At 40.5% G+C, this 20,790-nt stretch overlaps 1 long non-coding RNA gene across 1 annotated transcript; it reads right to left on the bottom strand.

Annotated features, from left to right (window-relative positions):
• LOC109840361 lies at window positions 9,185-9,657 on the bottom strand. The gene is made up of 2 exons (XR_002246903.1): window positions 9,487-9,657; window positions 9,185-9,401 (listed from the first exon to the last, which is right to left on the bottom strand). It is a non-coding gene; the product is annotated as an uncharacterized LOC109840361 (long non-coding RNA).

The following is a 20,790-nucleotide window of genomic DNA, read 5'->3' as shown; positions in this document are numbered from 1 at the left end:
TCTCGGTATTTTTTTTTCACAAAGCTCTCAAAATACCAAAAAGTGATCTAGAGTTTTTGAGGGGAGAGAGTAGCTGGTAGGGTTCAGAGATTTGATAAAAAGAGAGAATTTTTAGAAAAACACATGTATTTATAGAGGTAAACCCGAAAAAACTCGTTTAACCCGAACCAGGAAACCTAGTCTGACTAGGAAAACAACCTTCGGTATTTTGGCTATAACTTTCTCATACGACCTCAGAATGAGATGATCTAAGATTTTTTATAAATCTATTGAAAAGTCCTACAACTTTTATCTTTCGATTATTTCCAAATTCTTATTGTATCAATGTGTAAAATATAAAAACTTTTAACTGGTAGTTTTTTCAGATTCAAGCTCGTACATGTCGAGCATGATTTCACTCCTATATTCATATATATACATTGGATTGATCTCAAATCAATTACTAGAATGCTCAAACATCAAAATATATTAATTATCACAATATAACATATTTATTATTATTTTTCACATAATATTCAAATTTTACGGGGCTTTACAAGAACCCTCCTATAATATGCTATTGGGTCGGCCATGGATCCATAGCAATCGTATTGTCCCGTCCACATTACATCAGTGCATGAAGTATGCGGTTGATTATGGTTAGGTGAAGATGATGTTCACAGATAAGCGACTCTTCAAAGGAGTTGAGAACTATTTTATCGACTCCTTGCTTTACCAGGACTTTGAATCAGAATCGAAACCCCGGGGGCAAGGAATCTGAGAGCGGCAATGAGGCTGACAGTGAGTCTTAGTACAACGAGGGTGATATTGAATCTATTGTAATCGGCTGTGAAGGCCTCGATGTAGTCGACGCTGATGAAGCCGGTGAATTTGTCCTGAATAAAGATTTTGACTTTGCTTACTTGTCGTCTAATTCAGGGTCTAGAAATAATGAGTCTAGCGATCCTGTTTTAGGGTTGTAACCCCGTAAATTTGATTATATTGTGATAAATAATAATAAATATGTTATATGATGATAAATAACATATATTGATATTTGAGTATGCTAAGGATTGATTTGAGATTAATCCAATGTATATATACGAGTATAGAAGAGACTCATGCACAAAACATGCAAAATTTGAATCTGTGTTGTTAGTAGTCGACTACTAAGATTAGTAGTCGACTAGTAAGGCTATTAGTCAACTAATAGTAGTATTAGTCGACTAGTCGCGTTGTTTCCAGATATCTTATGGGTTTCGAACCTAATTGTATATATGTGTATATATACTCGTTTTAAAGCTCTTTTTACCCTCTTTCACGTGAGAACACAGCCACCCTCTCTCCTTAAACCCTAGATATCGTTTTTGGTATTTTCTCGAGGCGTTTTGAGACGTGATATCGAGCATAAGGAGAGATCGTGGGCTTTTGATGAAGAAGGAATCTTGCACGTGTTCAAGAGTTCAATACAACAATTGAGGCAAGATCATTTTTATCCAAACCTGCACCCTTAGTAAATAAATGATTTAATGTGTTTAAATCTATGTTTTACATGTTTATTCTTAACCCGATGTGATAAAAGGTAGATTTTGATGATAAATCATGAACCAGTGCTAGATGTGAAGCTTAATCCTTGTTGTTGATGTTAGAAACATGATCATGATCATTAGGGTTAATGTTAATTTTGTTTTTAACTTGATAATTAGGTTTAACCCATGTGTAAACCCTAATTAGTTATTGTTTTGATGTTCGCTCACCCAAGATACAATATTCACAAAATGATACGATGAGAGTGCTAGTCAACTCCTAGGAGCTCTAGATATTTTGATTCCTTAGTCGAATATCAAGACCTTGGCTCTTTATTAAGATAAGCCCAAGGCATAACGACTCCTCAGTCGAGCATCAAGCCCTTGGTTTTTTATTAAGGTAAGCCCAAGGCACCACATATGGTCGAATCCTCCAGTACAACTCGACCATCATGGCCAGATTGCAAGACCTTGGTACCTTACCAAAGTATAAACCCAAGGCACAATTACAGAGATTTTGGCCCCACTGACTCATCAAGTCGGCACCCTGGTGTCGATACAAGAGGCGATACTAGCCGATACGAGAGATCCTGAAATGCCAGACGAGTCGACATCTTTATATCGACCCAAAAGGCGGTTATTAAGCTGAGTTAAGATGACGTCTCACTCAGTCAGACAGGACGACACATCTAAGTCGACACGAAAGATGGTTATGGTCGACCCTTTTATCAAGGACGACCCTATTTAAGGTACTCGACCACTCACTGGGTATTTCTCAGAAACGACTTAAAGGACGTTCCCTGCTATCGGCTAAGTTGAGGACTCAACCCTGGTCTCAAGCCTCTCCCCCCCGAGCAAATGTCGACATCTCAGTCCACCTCGAACAAGTCTTATCCAGATATTAGCCTAACAAAGTCTCCATGACTCGTCAGCCTAATCACTTCTCGAAAAATGTGGAGATATATTCTCCCATAATGAAGTGACTTTCCCTCCAGTCACCAGTCAACACCTGTAAATCAAGGGACTACTCAGCATGCATGCGTGCCTTCTGCCATGCTTACAAGTCACTTCCCGGATATCGCACAAACGCCGTCTCCTATGTTGAAATGACTTCCCTTCCAGTCGTCAACCAACACTTGTAAAGAGAGAGATGACTCATCTTCCAGCACACGCTTTATCACTGCCATTCAGCATGGCCGAAATGACCAATCTACCACGGATATCCATGCTATATATGGATATTGTTTACCATCAAGAGAAAGGAGAGAGCCCCTCATGAAAATCGAAGCAAGAAAACAAATAACAATCTAACTCTTCTAGTCCATCCAATCTGAGAGATGATAATCTCTAATGCATATAGGATAAGAACGCATAGTTCTAAACTCCACTCCGGCTCATGTTTATCAACTGACTTAATCGTCGGAAGAACCACGGGGGAACCGGTCCTCGCCCTCTCACGAGTTATTTCTGTCTGTACAGCGCAAACATCAAACCCTCATTCAAGAACTAGGCGTAAATCTGGAGAAGAGAACGGACCATCCATCAGCCTTCACTACCCCACAATAATCCTCTTCTGGATTAATTAGCTGTTTGATATCGAGCATTAACAGTTTGGCACCCATCGTAAGGCCTTTCTTCTTTTTCAGGAAGACATGCCAAGTTCTGAAAAAATGTATGATTTTAGTCACCCTAAAGAACAACACCGAAATTACACCATTCAAGCTAAATGAAGTCAGGAGTTGCATCATAAGCTAATGAGGATTAGCCTATGGCTATGAGGAGCCACTATAGGCATAGCCCTCAAAGGCCCCTGTGGCTTTCTGGGGAGCATCTGTCGTGCGGGTCATTCACCAAATGATAGGACCGCTACTAGAACCCTGAAAGCCCTCCCGGAAAAGACACACCATTATTGTGATTGTCTGGCTTGGATATACAACACATGCTTCTTATCGCTACCACAAACGAACTCTAGACAAACTCCATCTTCTGGATAACCAAGAACCTGGAGTTGGATCACAAAGCAGAACCCTACCTCCTCCAAGGGTTATGAGTAGATCCAATATCACCGAAGCTCATACTGACAATAGCTCTTATGAGTACAGGAGCAGTGATTAAGTCTGTGGTAGGCACCTTGGACCTCTGGACAACTAAGAAACCTGGAGTTGGATCACAAAGTAGAACCCTACCTCCTCCAAGGGTTATGAGCAGATCCAATATCACTGAAGCTCCTACTGACAATAGCTTATATGAGTATAGGAGCAGTGATTAAGTGTGTGGTAGGCACCTTAGACCAGATGGACTTTCATTCGGAGAACTCCCAGGATATCAGGGATTAGATGAGGGGAAAAGCTTAGGGTCTGGCAGCTGATTGTTCTCGGGAAGAATGATCTTGGCCCTTCAACAAACGCCTTCACCACTCAAGTTGCCTAAGCTCTGGTGGTCAAAGCATGCACTCGTATGATCCCCATAAGAGAGAGTTCTCCATCCACAGCATGGCCCAATCCCCCAGTACTCCTTAAGCTCCTTCAAGAAAGCCACCATAGTTTGTCATTTTCAGGAAGTACAATACTGACAGGTGGATTCCCTCCCCAAGAGAGGTTCCACCACAAAAGGTACCGTGTAGCTTTTGGTCATGCCCTCAACCCTCACATGGAAAACGCCATTTGATATAATTCATGACGTATGGGCAGTTCCTTTTACCAAAAGTCGACGTGCCAACCATCTGCCTTCAAAACCTTACTGGAGATTTAGACTCAGAAGGAACCTCAGCTAATGCGATGGCAAATAGAGTTTCGACTCATGTTCATCATACCGACAAGTTGTCTACTATAAAAGCAAGCAAAATCCAATTAAAAGAGGTTTTGTACTGTCGGCCCCTCTCTTTACAAAATTACCCTTGAAGCAGAATCGGAGCAAGATCACAAGTGGTTCAACCCCCTTTTGAGCATCAGATGCCTGCAAAGGGTATTTTTTCATGACAATGTAAAATACAGAACTGATAAAATGTTATTCAATAAGAATTTACTCTGATCTCGCAAGGACCAAGGCTTCACAATAGCCAAAGATCTAGGCGTCATACAAGAGCTAGGCACCCCAATCAAGCTCTTGGCTCTTTATCAAGATAAGCCCAAGGGTCAACAGATGGTCAGATCCTCATAGTGCGACTCGACCATCATGCCGAATATCAAGCCCTTTTCTCCTTATCAAGATAAGCTCAAGGCACAACAACTTTTCAGTCGAATATCAAGCCATTAGTTCTTTATCAAGGTAGGCCCAAGGCACAAGTTATGGTCGATTCCTCCGGCCCTCATCGATCATCATGGACAAGCCCTTGGTACCTTATCAGGAATAAATCCAAGGCACAACCCTTCGGCCGACTCCTATAGTCATCTCTCAGTCTTAGGGGAAAAAAAGATCTAGTCAACTCTCAAGAGTTCTAGGCATTTCGACTCCTAAGTCGAATATCAAGCTCTTAGCTCTTTATCAAGATAAGCCCAAGGCACAACGACTCCTCAATCGAATATCAAGTCCTTGGCTCTTTATCAAGATAAGCCCAAGGCACGACGACTCCTCAGTCGAATATCAAGCCCTTGGCTCTTTATCAAGGCAAGCCCAAGGCCCAACCTTATGGTCGACCCCCACAATCACTACTCAACCTTACAGGGATTATAAAGACCTAAGCATCCAACCTCAGAGTTGCTATTCTGCCAAAAAGGTATTCATAAACCTAAGGTACGAATATTAAGCGTATGGTTAAAAGCTTAAGCAGTCATCTGTCAAGTTCTGGTCAGTTAAACGCTCAGCCAAAATAAGACATCAAGTAAACTAGTTGTCATAAGTCCCCAGTACGGGTCGACACATTACAACTAACTCACTTCGGCCAATATCTCAAATGAGAACGAAGCTACAAAGCTAAAAGAATGTAAATAATGAAGGCAAGCTCAAGAATGAAGACAAAAGTTAATTTTCATTCAATAAGAGTAAACTTCATTACAAACTCTTTTACAACAAAAAAGAGAAAAGAAAAAATTGAAAGATACAGATCTTCAAAGCCCTCGACTAGACTCGGGAGTTGGACTTGGCGGACTCCTGGTAGCAGTAAGGGTAGAAGATTCCCCAAAGGCCCCAGCAACATGCTCGACCTCATCAACATTCGCTGACAAATCCAACCCGCCTCCAATTTTCTCGACATCTTTCAGCAAGTCGAGACAACAAGAGACGCATGAAGGATAGAAGCGATCTGGAATCGGATGAGAGTCGCGAGGCACCAAGGAGGCGAAGTAATCAACTCCAGCTTTACAAGCTAAGGCTACTTCAGCCCTCCCTATAGGGCCGTGACGCTAGTCGTCAACTACCTTCTTTCTATGCTGCTCTGAGTCCAGACGAGCAAGTTGATCCTTCAGTTTATCGGCAATGACTATGGATGCCTGCAGCTTTGATTGTAGCTCTTCAAAGTTCCCCCTCATCTTTTCAAGAGATAGGCGATTTGTTCGAGCCTCTGCCTCAGCCATCGTCCTACGACGCTTCTCGGACTCGGCCTCCACCTGTAGGTGAACCATCTCCCTTTGAAGGTCCTCGATGGTCCCCGTTTGCTTGGAGAACTGGATTCGAAAGCTCTTTTTACCAAGACAGCGACTCTCTTTTCTGTCTCTTCCTTGGCCGACTTCTCCTTAGCCAGCTCTGCTTGGTCTTCTTGGGAACGCTCAAGTCGATTGAACAAGGCGTGTCCTAGCGAAGTCCCCTGAGCTAGACAAGCTTGAAGAGCTTGGAGTATGCCAACACTTGGCATATCATCCAAAATCCTCCCGTCAGCATCATTCTCCATCTGTTCTGACGGAGTTCCAGCCCTTCCATCAACGACGTCGTTCGCCCCATTTGGTTTCTTGTCAGGGCGACGAGATGTCTCAGGATTAGTACTGGGGCCGACAACATCCTCCTCGACCACTGGGCCGTAGTCTCCCTACCAGGAGAAGACTCGTCTATCAGCCCCACATTTTCCAAGCGGTTAAGCTGAGTTATCAGCGGACCCATCCCAACTGGTCTAACTAGGCGCCGCCTCTTAACCCTTGCCCCTCTCCTTAATTCAGAGGCAATGTTTGCTGCTTGAGGCATCAAGACAGCCACCTCCTCTGCACTAAAAGACCCTATAGGCTTCTTATAGGGCCTAGCAGTAGGGTTCACCCCCTCGGTCCCAGTGTTCCTCTTGCGATTTTCCACTAACAGAGGAACATAGCTCGTCCTTACCTCGAAGTCAGTGGAAGATAAAATCATGAACATGCTCGCCGTCCGGGAGAACACATCAACAAATAAAGCATCGCTCTCTCGGGGACTGGCATAAGAACGGGTCATTTCCAGATCCATCATCTCGGAGTCACTAAGGGTAACTGGCATCAAAACGTCTTCATTCACCTCCGGCCAGTCCGAGCAAGCGAAGACGCTATCGCCGCCATAGACCAACATGAATCGCTTCCTCCAGTCCTCATCTAACTCCAAAGAGTCGGAAACAAGCAGGAACTCTCCACGATAGTGGAAAGAGTAATGTGGGTCCTTCTTAGCTGACCCATACTGATCAAATGCCCAAGCACTCTCAAGCTTGGTTGGACTCCAACACGATGGCAGATGATGATAAAAGCCACCAGAATTCCCAAGAGTATGTGACCACTAGTTTGAATAGACGAAAGCAAAAATACCATCATAAAGTACTATGAAGCAACCCAAGAGTATGTGACCACTAGTTTGAATAGACGAAAGCAAAAATACCATCATAAAGTACTATGAAGCAAAATGCAACCCTCTCCTGAATAGACGAAAGCAAAAATACCATCATAAAGTACTATGAAGCAAAATGCAACCCTCTCCTTCTCGCAAAAAATAGATTGGATAACATAGGTTTATAATGCAAACAACAGAAAATTGAAGTCAATAAGTATGCCTAGTGCATTAGACATGTAAAGTTTTCAATTCAATCAGTTTGTAAGATCAAAAGAAACCAATTTGAATATGCTACATACATGTTTGAGATATATTAACTTATATCCAAGACAAATCATCAGAGAATCCATTTTGGGTTAGAAGACTACCCGTGCCATATTGTCAGTCACGACACAGTATAAAGATAACTATAAAAAGAACATCAGCATAACAAAACTTATAGAAGATAAGAAAAGTGATAAACAAATCTCCACGGGTGTACAAAATGAGTATTAAAAATATAGCTAGCTATATTCTGAAGATTTATATCGAATATAAAGTACAGGAAAAAACTCAACAATATCCAAAGTAGCATAACCTAATATAAACACCATTATAACAGAATACTTTGTTGTTCAGTTTTCATCATATGGATGGGGATGTTTACAAAGTCATACGGGTGTTAATGCAGAAGGTAGTGTAGGGTGGGGTCTTACACTGAGACCCCATCCTTGTTCTTGGGTGTTAATGCAGAAGGTAGTGTAGGGTGGGGTCTTACACTGAGACCCCATCCTTGTTCTTAAAAAAATTAATGCAGACCAAATCTACTAATGCGGACCACAACAGACATACACAACAGAAGTGCACAACAATAAGGTTCAAACTCCAACATAAACATTGTACAGCAAGTCATAATGCATATTAACAGGATAATATCGAGTAAGTGACAAACTTGCATTAATTGCTTACTTATTCTTGTTGTATGGCACAGTTAAGAGCATAACAAATTGCATGATGGCAAGATATCTTAAGACTACATGCAAGAGCTACACTTAAATAATCAGAAAGATAGGCGATTAATTTCTCTTATCAAATATCAAATAAGTTATCACTATCAAACTCCTAGAATTCCAACGAATCTCTCTGTTTTTAGTTTCAGCATCCTCGACTCTGGTTCTTAAGGTTTTTAACTTTTTCCTCTAAATGCAGTCCAGTAAAAATACCTAACTAAACTAGAGAACCAAACTCATATGTGAACTTGATTTCTTCTAGTCTAGATTAAGAAGTAATTCTAGAACTGATACAAGAAGCGCTAGAAATCATTACAAAATTATACAACCTATAGGCTATATGATATCCCTCTCTGTGATCTAAGAACAGACTCCCAAGGTCATCCCTTAACCAAAGACACCATGTCTGCTCTCATGTCTCTTGAAAAATACGATTTGGGCTCTTCAGATTTGGAGAAGAAAGGGTTATACATAGAGATGAAAGAAAGGAGAAACTTGTGCATATGCTTTGTGAAAAATTGAAGTTGTGGGTATTCCAAAATCTAAGTTTTCAACCTAAGACAGATCAACATGAAACATTATATAGCAAAGAATTGAACAATAACACTTTTAACTAACATCTAAAAGTGGGGGAAAAAAGAGCTTGAAACTCTAATATGATACAAACTACTAGACTCAAATATATACAAATTAAAAAGTTCTCTAACACTAATATTGGCATAAGCTATCGATCAATCCTTCATATACTATCTACTATATAAAGCAATATGTCAAAAGAAAATGCTATGCTGTTCTAGGCATGAAGAAAAGCACCTAGCATCTAGGCTTCCTACATCTGCTGCGGCAATCACATAGCTGAAATGTGTTGAATACTAGATTGGTTAAGCTGACACCTAAGTGGATTCCTAGGCCCTTTTACAACATTAATGATTATCTCTCTCGCGTGTTGCATCTAGAAGGTGTCACCGTCAGGTCCTTTGTGGGGGGGGGGGGGGGGCAACCCTTTACTTATAGAATGTACTGTATATTTCAGTGCGCAGGCAGCAGATTATGTGGTCATTTCCAAAACAAAAACGCTTACGTTTGCATTTTTGTGTGGCATGAATCCCCATTGAAATGGTTCAACAAATCTCTGATTGATGGATATCTCATATGAACATACCCTGTTTTGCTTCAGCCAGATGTCTGCACTCTCCTGCATTTTCAAAATTAGGTTGGCATAATATTATGAGATGCCAGGTTGGAGTACCTGAGAGTCAAGATGCAAACTGAAAACCTACAATTCCATTGAATCACAACCTTCAAATTTGACTTTGGGCCTCCTTTCTATAGGATCTTGGCATCAAATACCAAGCCAATAATCTTGCAAGAGATCACCTTATTATTCGGACTTCCATACTCGACTTAAATTAACTCTGCTGCCTCACTGAGATTCTAAGCTGATGCTCATTGATTCTTGTAATAATTCTAAGTTTTTTTGGCTAGATATATATAAGGAAAAGTAAAGGGGCTTTTATGAAAATTTGTTAGAGGGTTTTATTAGTAAAAAAGGCTCTTATTTAGTGAAAACCCTACCCAACTCCTTTATTTCTTCACCTCCTTTCCGACTTTGTACCGCCGCTCTCAACGCCGCTCTCAAAAAAAAAAAAAAAACCTTAGGCTTCTCTCTCTTCTTCCTTCCGTCCGTTTCTGTCGCACACACAGAAATAAAAGAAAAGGATCTGCATTGAAGGAGGATAAGTGGTGATTGTTTACACAAATATAATAGATATTGTTCTTTTTGGATGAATGCTATGCAACCGATTTTTATGAGTTTTTTTTAGATCTTATTATATATGATGTTGACACTAGGTAGCTGCCCTTGTTCTCATGGCCATGGACAAGTCTTGAGCCTAGTGCATCCCTTGGTCACCTCCTTTATATTAAAAAAATAAAAAAAAATAATAGTAATAATAAATTAGCCATTGTGACAACCTACATGTACCTATTTCTATGTCATTGCATATTTTATTATTGGAAAACTCTTAAAGGACCCAAAAAAATGGGACAGGAGAGGGGACAGGTGAGGTGTCCCCTCCCCATTGCTCCATGCACTGTTCATGAACAGTGCATGGAGCAATGGGGAGGGGACACCTCACCTGTCCCCTCCCCTGTCCCATTTTTTGGGGTCCTGCTAGCATTGCTCTTTATTATTCTATAGGAGGAAAGCCAAGAAACATCTAGTGTACTAAAGTAGTAGTATATAATATGGTTTTATAGGATGGAGCTTAATGTGTTATATTATTCAGTATAGTTGTATTAATGTTTACTATATCTATTCTTTAGGAGTTTCAGGTGGCTTCGAAGAGACGTCGTGACTAGTATTTCGATAGTTTTCGGACTTGATATAAGTGGTAAATTTATGCATTGCGCATTGTGTATTTTTTCTACAAAATGATAGTAAGTTGTTGATGCTCGTGAACAAACAGTCGATGGGGGTTGTCTGCCATAGGATGCAACTTTGATCCTGACGGCGCTGAGGAGAAGGGAGATGATGGATGTTGGTGCCGACTGCCATAGGATGCAACTTTGATCCTGACGGCGCTGAGGAGAAGGGAGATGATGGATGTTGGTGCCGACTCCTCCGACTTTACGCCGGATTCTGAGCGCACGGGGTGGGCTGATGACCTGCACATGCAAGAATCGCAGGAGTACGAGACTAGTTTTCCCAATGGTACCTTCGACGGTCAAGTCAGCTGTGGAGTTGAGTGTGGTTTGGGGGAAGATCCTCGGGCCATTGAGGTCCTCGGAGCGTACTCTTTTGAGAGTTTTCTAGTTCTTTTTTAACCAAGGTAGGTCCCTAGTTTTTATGAAGAAGAAGTAGCCAAGCCAAAGAATCACTTACCCCCTGCGTTTCTCTTTTCTCCTCCTTTTATAGTCCCTTGCCTCTGAGTGTGTTGTCCCTCGACTTTGGTCATACACAGGAGGCGGCTGAGAGGTGAGCAATAGAGGTGCAGAGTCATCATTCTCTTTTCAGATGTCGACTGACGACTGGAAGGGAAGTCATTCGAATACAGGAGAGAAACGACTTATCTGTATCCTGGATTTGATAGAAGAGGTAGGGCGTATGATAGGTCGGCTGTGTGGCCGTCCTTCTTTCTCCAGGTGGCGCTGGTGATTGGAGAAGTCATTCGTGCACAGGGAAGCATCATGGCAAACTTCTGGGAAATGACTTGTGAGCAAAATAAGCGGCTTGGGCACGAGGTTTGTCAGAACGGAGATCTTGATGGGACTAATCAACACTATTTCCGATTGACATCTGAAGTGAACTTGGTCGGCTCTTATCCCTTTAGTCAAGACGGGTTGATCCGTGAGCCATCATTATGGTTTGGCAACCCGATAGTCGAGTGAGCTTCGGGTCGGGTGTATAGTCGAGTCGTCTGCTCGAGGAGTCGCCTTAATTGCGAGGGGACGACTGATCCTGCACTTCGAGTCGGTCATGATGACCCTTGATCGAAATATGGCTTGTCCGCTCGTCTGGTTGAGAAACTTGACCTTGGCTGAGCTTATGAGCCTCTAAGTTTGTTTGAATCATAGCTTTCTTGGGCTTATGCAGACATTCTCGCGACACATCTATCTTTGGATGGTAAATTACCATAGCAGTTGGCCCCTTTCATTCAGAGTTGGCTTTAGTCGAGTCCGAGTGAAATAGATAAAAGCTTGCTCCATATCTTAGGGATTTCTTAGCTAGTTGATCGTGGATGGAGACGTGACGTAGGCCTAGCTAACCGCCAATCTCTGTAAGCTGATGATCGATACCGGGAACCACTTTTTTGAAGGAAACGAGGCGTCATGGGTAGAGTGAAAGGCGCCATACTCGCCAATTGATTGGTGAGTTACAAGTGGCGATTGGTTTTCCTGAGCGATTCATTTCCGATCTCCAAAATGGATCTTCCTTAATTGCTCCAGGATGGTGCCTCTTGAATTCTTCTGCATGCGCCTTTGGAGACTTATAAATAGTTCCTGGCGAGGAAGAGCCAAGGGCTTTGTTCCGACTGAGAAGTCGTTTTACCTTGGACTTATTCTTTAGAAAGAGCCAAGGGCTTTGTCCCGACTGAGAAGTCGTTTTGTCTTGGACTTGTTCTTTAGGAAGAGCCAAGGGCTTTGTTCCGACAGAGAAGTCGTTTTGCATTGGTTTTACCCAGATTAGGTATCAAGGGCTTTGAACCGACTGAGAAGTCATTGTGCTTAGGTGACTAGGTCTTGGTGCCGACTGAGAAGTCGTTTTGCCTTAGACTTGTTCTTTAGGAAGAGCCAAGGGCTTTGTTCCGACTGGGAAGTCGTTTTGCCTTGGTTTTACCCAGATTAGTTACCAAGGGCTTTGAGCTTCTATGGTCGATGAGAGCAGGCAAAATCGAACCATATGTTGTGCATTGGGATTAACTTTAAGAAGAGCCAAGAGTTTTGTTCCGACTAAGGAGTCATTGTGCATTGGTTTTATCCTGAGAAGGTACCAAGGTCTTGATCACTATGGACGATAAGAGCAGAAGGAATCGAACCATATGTTATGCCTTGGGCTTACCTTTAAAAAGAGCCAAGGGCTTTATTCCGACTGAGAAGTCGTTTTGCATTGGTTTTACCCAGATTAGGTACCAAGGGCTTTGAGCCAACTGAGAAATCGTTTTGCCTTGGACTTATACTTTAGGAAGAACTAAGGATTTTGTCCCGACTGAGAAGTCGTTACGCCTCGGGCTTACTCAGATTAGGGGCTGAGGACTTTATACCGACTAAGGAGTCGTTGCGCCTTGGGCTTACCCAGATTAGGGGTCGAGAACTTTATGTCGACTAAGTAGTCGTTGCGTCTCGGGCTTACCCAGATTAGGGTCCGAGGACTTTATGTCGACTAAGGAGTCGTTGCACCTCAAGCTTACCCAGATTAGGAACCGAGGACTTTATGCCGACTAAGGAGTCGTTGTGCCTTGGGCCTGTCATGAGGCGACACCAGAGCCTTGTAACCGACTGAGGAATCATGGCACCTTGGGCCTGTCCTAAGGCGGCACCAGGGTCTTGTGATCGACTAAGGAGTCGTTGCGCCTCGGGCTTATCCAGATTAGGAGCCGAGGACTTTATACCGACTAAGGAGTCGTTGCTCCTTGGGCTTGTCCTGAGGCGGTACCAGGGCATTGTGACCGACTGAGGAGTCGTGGTACCTTGGGCCTATCCTGAGGCGGCACCAAGGTCTTGTGACCGACTAAGGAGTCGTTGCGCCTCGGGCTTTATCCAGATTAGGAGCCGAGGATTTTATGCCGACTAAGGAGTCGGTGTGCCTTGGGCCTATCGTGAGGCAGCATCAGAACCTTGTGACCGATTGAGGAGTCGTGACACCTTGGGCTTGTCCTGAGGTAGCACCAAGGTCTTGTGACCGACTGAGAAGTCGTTGCGTCTCGGGCTTACCCAGATTAGGAGCCGAGGATTTTATGCTGACTAAGGAGTCATTGCGCCTTAGGCCTGTCCTGAGGCGGCACTAGGGCATTATGACCGACTGAGAAGTCGTGGCACCTTAGGCCTGTCCTGAGGTGGCACTAGGGTCTTGTGACCGACTGAGGAGTCTTTGCGCCTCGGGCTTACCCAGATTAGGAGCCGAGGACTTGCATTTTCCCCTAGGGCTGAGAGTCGACTATAGGAATCAGTAAAAAGGATTGTGCCTTGGTTTTACCCTGAGGAAGTACCAAGGACTTTTATCGACTTAGCCGAGTGGCCAGCTGACTGGGTCTTTGATGTCTTTCTTTTTATTTTTGACATTTCCATTGCTTATTGGAATTTACACATGATAGAGTACAACTCATTCACATTTATTCCATCGAGCCGCATCGAATTCGTGTTTCTTCCCCAAATGCCTTTTGAAGATGGCTTTTGCCGGAGACGGGGTCACCGAGGCGGAGCTTCCTTAGCTGTTTCTTTTCACCTGTGAACATTCCTGCCTTGATGAGAGCGAGTTGTTGCTTCATTGCCTGTCTTTGTTGCCAAACTGAGGAGCGCCCGGAATCAGTGATTGCTCTTCCTCCCGAGAGTGAGGTGTTTGGATTTGGGCGTCGTTGAGTTGTTGGCATATTTTCCATTTCATCAGCTAAGGACCTGCTTGGAGTTTTTACTGAGATCCTTGCAGGTCAACGGTGGACATGACGATTTTCAACCGATCTTGCTTGTCCACCGTTAGTTGCGCTATATGGCCGAAGTCTAGTTGGTTGAGCTTTTGGAGGATAGTGCTCAACAGGAGGAGGCCCAGACAACTCTTGTGATGGGGGCTTCTTGTTGGTGAGAGCCCCATGCGCCGAAGCTTTGTTCCCTGGAATTTGATGGGATCATGACTTTCCCTTAGGGGTTTCCAGGGATAGCGACAGCCGGACCATCCTATAAATGGGGGAGCTTTCTTTTGTTAGGGGGATGCGAGTCACATGTTTCGACCTGCAAGACTAAGGTCTTCTTGCGCCGATTAGAGCCACTCAGTTTGGGTTGAAGAACAACGATCAACAATTCTTCAGTGTGTTGGACTTCTATAATCCTAACACATGTACGTTCTTCACCTTTGACGGAGAGCTGGGAATAGCGCTCCATGAGATAGTAGAAGACTTGGGGCTGCCGCTAGAGATAGTAGACCTGGAGAGGAGCCATCCCCAGGTTGTTAAAACGTTTTAGGAGTTGATGTTCCATTACCACATTTGTCTGAGCATCGAGGGCCGTACAGAGATGAAAGGCATGTCCCTCAGCCATAGCACCTGGGCTAACTACCTCTTCCAACACTTGGATGAGAAGAAGGTCCCTGTCACACCACTGAACCCCTGCAACGAAATTGAATTGGCGCAACGTATCATCGCTCACCACCCCACTTTTTTGATGATTTCATGGTCTCTAATTCATACTTGTGAATGGAAAGACTGAAACCTATACAAAATGAAGATAAATTAGATCATTATCAATCATGTAATTGATGAAGTTATCATATTGGGGAGCGGCAACGAGCGAGAATAAGTGGTTGGGTATGACTATTGGTTGTTAATTGGTATCATGTGCTATATAAATGGTTAAACTAGTTTGACCAATAACTTTCAAAATAGTGTTTTCAAAACACTTTTGAAAAAAAACACCATGATATGATATTTTTCTACAAAAACACAATAAACAATTGATTACCAAACACACACATTCTAAATTAGTGTGCAACCCGTGCAAAACACGACCCACTATTTTTTTTAAGAACTGCATTTTACACTCGCCTCCCTCTAAATTTTAATACATTTGATTTAATTATTGTATGCTTAAAATTAAAAATAATATCTACTCCTTCATACTTAAAAAATAATCCAAAATTTAATACATTTGATTTAGAAATCATATCTACTCCTCTATACTTAAAGAATGAAGGAGTACATATTCTTTACTATCTATGATACAATACTTAAGCACTCCAAGTTTTAATAGATTTGATTTTCTTTACTATCTATGAGACAATAATATATTGTATCATAAATAGTAACTTCAAGTACGGAGGAGCAGGTTTGATTTACTATAGCATGAACAATAACTTCAAGTGAGACCAGATTTGATTTACTGTTCATGCTAAGAATTTACTGTAACATGAACAGTAAGTCCTTAGGTTCTACTTCACCCATAGAGGAGTAAATAAGCTAAAATATTAAATTTATATTGAAGTGCTTATCGCAAAGGTATTTAATTTTTTTTTTCAATTTAATTATCTAAATGAATACATGTATCTCAAAGAGCTAATATCTTAAAATGCAAGCCCATTCTTTGAAGCTACTTTATAAATTTTGTATTAAAATATAATAAGCTCACAGATACATTAAAATAGCCCATTCTTTGAAGCTACTTTATAAATTTTGTATTAAAATATAATAAGCTCACAGATACATTAAAATAGGGCAAAATGGCCAGATTGATATATTTTGTAGAGACTTGGTGACATGTTAGCATATTATTTTTTAGTTTTGTCAAATTTGTATATTTTGTCGACTCCGGCGTCATATAGGCCTTAAGTTTGGCCGGAGTTACTGTTCCGACCAGTGCTGACGGAATTTCTTACATAAAACCCCCTCACTAAAACCCTATCATGCTCCTAACCCCCTCCTCCCCATCCTCTTCAACCTCCCCCTCTCCCTCCTCTTCAACATCCCCTCTCCCTCCTCATCATCCTCTTCCTCCTCCTCATTAAATTTGGGCTGGGATCACAAGCTTGATGATGAGGAACACTAATAACATTTGAAGTTTTTACCTGCAACTCTGCAAGCACTCTGGAGCAACATAACACTCACAGCCCAAAGCGTCGACTCGAGCAAGAAGCAACCCCCCAATCCACAATCCCCCATTCTCGGTTCAAAGCCCACATCCAAAATCACATTCCCTAGCTTCGACCTATGATGCAAGATCCTTGGGCTACACTCAAAGTGCAAATACCTCAACCCTTTGATGCAAGATCCTTGGGCTACACTCAAAGTGCAAATACCTCAACCCTTTCACAATGCCAACTGCAATCCGATGTCTTGCATCCCATCCAAGGCTCAAACTGCAATCCGATGTCTTGCATCCCATCCAAGGCTCAATTGAAGCCCCCTTTGCTGAATTGAGTAATTAGAAGGATTGGGGTTGGTTCAAGAGGGCAAGTTGGAAGGTTTTAGGGGCAATTTTGGTGGAAAAGCTAAAAGGGCATTTGGGAATTGGAGTGCAGTTAGCAAAGAGGAGGAATAGTCTAATGAGGAGGAGGAGGAAGAGAGGGAGGTTGAAGAGGATGGGGAGGAGGGAAAGGTGGAGTAGTAGGAGGGGGTTAGGAGCATGATGGGGTTTTAATGGGGTTTTAATGAGGGGGTTTTAGACAAGAAATCCTGTCAGCTCTGATCGGAACAGTAACTCATGCCAAACTTAAGGTCAATATGACGCCGGAGTTGACGAAATATACCAATCTAACAAAACTAAAAAATGTATACCAATATGTCACCAAACCACTACAAAATTTATCAATCTGACCATTTTGCCTATTAAAATAGTGGTTTGAACAAAATCTTGATTTAATATTTAAATCTAGAATGTATTGTACTACCCAAAATATTGGATGAAGGAAAGATTAAAAATATTTTAATAAAGTTTTATTTATTAGAAATTTTTATATTTCTAATTTGCAATTTCAAATTTAAGAAATTTTATGAAAAGCCACAAATTGAATGATGAAGAAGAAATTACTACCGGGCTTTTATAGATTACCCTCAAATTTTATAATGGTATGACTTTTGTCCACTTATATTATTTTATATTTAAGTTTCATACTAATTTTGAGAGGTACCGTCACACAATTGTTTCGTAGACTCTAGGATATATATAGATATTAACATATACATATATAAATACAGATAGTTGTAATTTATAGCTTTGTACATTCCAGGATAATCAATATATATATATATATATATAGAGAGAGAGAGAGATTAATGGGTATCCTTGTCATAGGAGGGGATTTCCTCCTATGACGCCTCTAAAATCACATGATTGAGCGATATTGTGGATGATCCGCTCCGTTGAACTTGATCTACATATTCTAAAACCCCAACACACCAAGTATGGGGTGAACCCGTCGTCGTTTGACCCTTCATCCACTCGTATTAATTTTAACGGTTTTGAATGAATAGAACTTTTCACATGGCTCGATGGAGGGTCAAACAACGACGTATTCACCCCAAACTTGATGTGTTAGGGTTTTAGAATATGTAGATCAAGTTCTTATGTCAACTTGTAGCTCAATAAAGTGATCATTAATGATTAAGAAACTTAGTAGACGTCCACTTAAGTTAACATACCAAATATATGGTTAGAAAAATGGTGGATGATTATATTCATACAATTAATAAGACACAGAACGCCATTGAGTAATACATATTTGGTATGTTGGGATGGGATTTTTTTTGAGTTAATAACCTTTTATCCTTTAAAATAAATAGTGAATTGTTTAGCTTAAAATTTAGTGGTTATCACATGGAACTACGTAACACATTAAAATGAAATAGGAGAGGATTACATAGGCCTAGTTTAATATTGCTTTTTGAGAGTGCTTCTACTTATTAATAAAAAATAGTTAGTATTGGTGTTTTGTAAAATATTAATTAACATGCTTCTTAAAACAACTTCTATGTTGGTTTTTTTGGGTTTCTGCAAGGGGGGAGTTGGGGTGGGTGAAGGGGGGTTGCTTTTAAAAACAATCTAAAAATACTTTTTTACGTACTGTCAAAGTAGTATCTTGATTATTACTTTTTTCATGGGGGAAGTTAAAACTAAATTCATTGTTGATTTCATAAGGGCACTAAAAGTACTACTTAACTCGGTAAATACTTGGATGGCGGGTAGAGTATTTTTGTCATTTGCTATTATGTTCTAATTTTGTACCCTCTTATTATTCATCACACAAAATTCTCAAAATATATTTCTACAAAATATAATGCAAGTATTTGAGGCGAACGCTTTCATGGCTTCACACTGTAAGATGCTAATAATGCGTGATAGTTGAGGAAAATTTATGCATGATAACGTGCTAGTTCGAAGGAAAGTTAAAGTTATGGCCGCTAATGCTGACGCACAAACCTACTTGTAAATTTCATACAAACTGTGCTACACAAGCCACATCCATTACTGTACAACTTAAGCCATCATAATGAGCAATTAAGTATACACAAAGCAAACTAATTTCTTTTTCCCAAATAAACATCTAAATTCAGTCTAATATTTTCCAATGCAAAATTGACAAGAAGGATTCAACTAGTTTAAATACATAAAGCAATACCACTTTAGGGTACTATGACGCAATATACAACCCTACTTTTCAAGCAATAAATATATTGGATAACATAAATTAATAATTCAAATAACAAGAATTGTAAGTTAACAAGGATTCCTAGTGCATACACATGTAAAAATTTTCTTCGTAAGTTCAAGAATATGTTACATATTTTGAACTATATCCAAGACTATTATCAAAAAGTTCATATTTATTGCACAACTTAAGCCATCATAATGAGCAATTAAGTATACACAATCTTTTTCCCAAATAAACATCTAAATTCAGTCTAATGTTTTCCAATGCAAAATTGACAAGAAGCATTCAACTAGTTTCAATACATTAAGCAATACCACTATAGGGTACTATGACGCAATATACAGTCCTACTTTTCAAGCAATAAATATATTGGATAACATAAATTAATAATTCAAATAACAGGAATTGAAATTTAACAAGGATTCCTAGTGCATACACATGTAAACATTTTCTTCGTAAGTTCAAGAATATGTTACATATTTTGAACTATATCCAAGACTATTATCAACAAATACACATTTATTAGAAGACTGACAATGTCATACTGTCAGTTAAAACAGTATGGGGATGGATTACAGCAGAATTCATCAACATAACAAAGTTTACACTTTATAGAAGATAAGAAGCATGATAAACAAACTTCCAGAGATGTACAATGATGAATATTAACAATATAGCAAGTTGCATGTTGAAGATCCATATTGAATATAGAGTATAGAAAAAACTCAATAATATGCAAAGTAGCAAAACCCAATATAAACACAATTATAACTGAATACACTGTTGTTCAGTTCATCTAAGGTTGGGGATGTTAACTGAGTCTATATAACCAACCATTTTGAGGGTTAATGCAAAAAAGAGGGTTGGGATCTAACCCTGAGACCCCATCCTTACTCTATTAAACACACGCATGCACGCGAGAGCACACTCTCCTATAACAGGTGCAGAACCAAATATACTAATGCAGAGCACAAAAGTTCACAACAATAATAAGGCTCAAACTCCAACAAAGACATTGTACAATAAGTCACAGTACACATCAACAGAATACAATCCGGAGTAAGTGACATTGTAGAATAAGTCATAATACAGATTAACAGGATACCACCAAGAGTATGTGATCACTAGTTTGAATAGACGAAAGCAAAAATACCATCATAAAGTACAACGAAGCAAAATGCAACCCTCTCCTTCTCGAAATAAATAGATTGGATAACATAAGTTTATAATGCAAACAACAGAAAATTGAAGTCAATAAGTATGCCTAGTGCATTAGACATGTAAAGTTTTCAATTCAATCAGTTTGTAAGATCAAAAGAAACCAATTTGAATATGCTACATACATGTTTGAGATATATTAACTTATATCCAAGACGAATCATCAGAGAATCCATTTTTGGTTAGAAGACTACCCGTGCCATATTGTCAGTCACGACACAGTATAAAGATAACTATAAAAAGAACATCAGCATAACAAAACTTATAGAAGATAAAAAAAGTGATAAAACAAATCTCCACGGGTGTACAAAATGAGTATTAAAAATATAGCTAGCTATATTCTGAAGATTTATATCGAATATAAAGTACAGGAAAAAACTCAACAATATCCAAAGTAGCATAACCTAATATAAACACCATTATAACAGAATACTCTGTTGTTCAGTTTTCATCATATGGATGGGGATGTTTACTGAGTCATACGGGTGTTAATGCAGAAGGTAGTGTAGGGTGG

Source organism: Asparagus officinalis, chromosome 5 (assembly GCF_001876935.1).
Source record: "Asparagus officinalis chromosome 5, Aspof.V1, whole genome shotgun sequence".
Lineage (NCBI taxonomy): Eukaryota > Viridiplantae > Streptophyta > Magnoliopsida > Asparagales > Asparagaceae > Asparagus > Asparagus officinalis.
Note: the sequence above shows the minus strand (reverse complement) of the source record. Positions and strands in the feature narration are given on the sequence as shown.